Genomic DNA, 2,062 nt, shown 5'->3' on the forward strand with positions numbered 1-2,062 from the left:
CGAACACAGTTGGTTTCTTCATTTTCTCCTTGATGTCAAAGTGGAGAACATGCCCTTTACCCAAATGGAGATCAATCGTGCCCGCTTTCACCTTAACAATTGCTCCTGCTGTAGCTAAGAATGGCCTTCCAAGAATCAATGGGTCTTGAGCCTCCTCACCCATCTCAAGCACCACAAAATCTGTAGGTATCTCATATTTTCCAATCTTCACAGGTAGGTCCTCTAAGATGCCCACAGGGTACTTCACTGAACGATCAGCTAACACCAGAGAGAGTTTACACTTCTTGTACTGAGTGAATCCAAGCTTCTTTGCAACAGACAAAGGCATCACGCTGACACTAGCTCCCAAATCGCAGAGACATTTCTCAAATACCATAGGTCCAAGAGCACAAGGTAGTGTGAAGCATCCTGGATCCTCTAACTTCTCTGGAACATCAAGCCTTTGGATGATGGCACTGCACTCATGGGTAAGAATCATCATGCTTTCCATTTCCTTCTTCTTTGCAGCTACAACATCTTTCAGGAACTTGTTGTATTGAGGAATCAACATGAAAGCATCGATGATGGGCATTGCAACCTGAGCTTCACTCATTTGCTTGTCAAACAAAGCCTTGTACTTCTCTAGCAGCTGCCTCTTGAATCTACCAGGGAATGGTAGTTTGGGTTCATAGGGAGGAGGAACAAAAGAGTTCTCACTTGCTGGAGCAAGAACTTCACCATCTTTCACTGTTTTCTTCGCTTCCCCAACCTTTCCTTTACCCTTGGCTTCCACAATCTTCTCCAAGATTTCATCATTGATTTTCTCATCAACAATCACCACTTCATCATCTAAGTTGATGGCCACCTCTTCACCTAGTTTCTCAGCATCCCTGGTGAGGGTTGTAGGAGGTAACTGCTTACCACTCCTAAGGGTGATAGCTTTGGCCTCCTTGGGGTTTTGGTCAGATTTTCCAGGTAGAGATCCTTGCTGGCGAGTCTGGTGAGTGTTCATGGAAGCAAACTGATTCTCTAAATTCTTGACTGTAGAAGCAAGATGTGAGAACTTGTTGTTGAGCTCATTGTAGCTTCCATCAATCTTGGAATGAAGGTTTTTCAACTCATATCCAACATGCTTCTCACTTCTAGTCTGAGACTCCAAGATTTGTTTCAGCAGGGTGTCAGTGCTGCTCTCTTGAGGAGCAGAGGAACCAGATGAGGGGTTTTGATGAGGTTGATAGCTGCCTTGCTGGTTGTTTCGAGGCGGATAACCACTCTGTTGGTTGTTGGGGTAGGATTTCTGTTGGTAGTTGTTGTACTGAAAGTTGGGCTCTTTTTTGTACCAGCTACCATTGTTGTTGATGAAACACAGGTCTTCCTGACCTTCCAAACCCTCAACCTCATGGACAACAGGTGGTGTATCTTGGCTTGGGTTACCAACAAAGTGCAGCTGCTCTTGTGTGGCTTTATCAGCAAGGAGGATGTCTATCTTATCCTGTAGAGCTTTCAACTCCTTCCTCGTCTGCTTATCATCTGTTCGACTGCTTCTGTCGTGGTCTCCACTGTAGACTGCATCACTCTTTACCATGTTGTCAACCAGCTCCTCTGCATCTTCCTCAGTTCTCCCCAAGAAGAACCCATTGCTAGCTGTATCCAGTCTGGCCCTGTACTTAGGAAGAGCACCACGGTAGAATGTGCTCAGCAAGCTCTCCTTAGAGAAACCATGGTGTGGGCATTGAGCTTGGTAGCCCTTGAATCTCTCCCAGGCTTCACTGAATCCTTCCAAGTTCTTCTGTTGGAAACTGGAGATCTCATTTCTCAGCTTAGCAGTTCTTGAGGATGAGAAGAATTTCTCCAAGAATGCTCTCTTGCACTCATCCCAAGTGGTGATAGAGTGGCTGGGTAGAGACTTCTCCCACTGACGTGCCTTATCCCCCAAAGAGAAAGGGAATAGCTTGAGCTTTAAGGCATCTTCGGACACACCATTGGTTTTTGACAACCCACAGTAGCTGTCGAACCTATCCAAGTGATCAAATGGGTCCTCCAGAGCCAAGCCATGATACTTGTTGTTCTCGATCACGTTGAG

General features: G+C 45.8%; 1 non-coding gene across 1 annotated transcript; it reads left to right on the forward strand.

Moving 5' to 3' along the window:
- Positions 1 to 1,694: 1,694 nt before the first annotated feature.
- LOC125593544 lies at positions 1,695 to 1,801 on the forward strand. The gene has a single exon (XR_007329447.1). It is a non-coding gene; the product is annotated as a small nucleolar RNA R71 (small nucleolar RNA).
- The last annotated feature ends 261 nt before the right edge of the window (positions 1,802 to 2,062 follow it).

Source organism: Brassica napus, chromosome C9 (genome assembly GCF_020379485.1).
Source record: "Brassica napus cultivar Da-Ae chromosome C9, Da-Ae, whole genome shotgun sequence".
NCBI lineage: Eukaryota > Viridiplantae > Streptophyta > Magnoliopsida > Brassicales > Brassicaceae > Brassica > Brassica napus.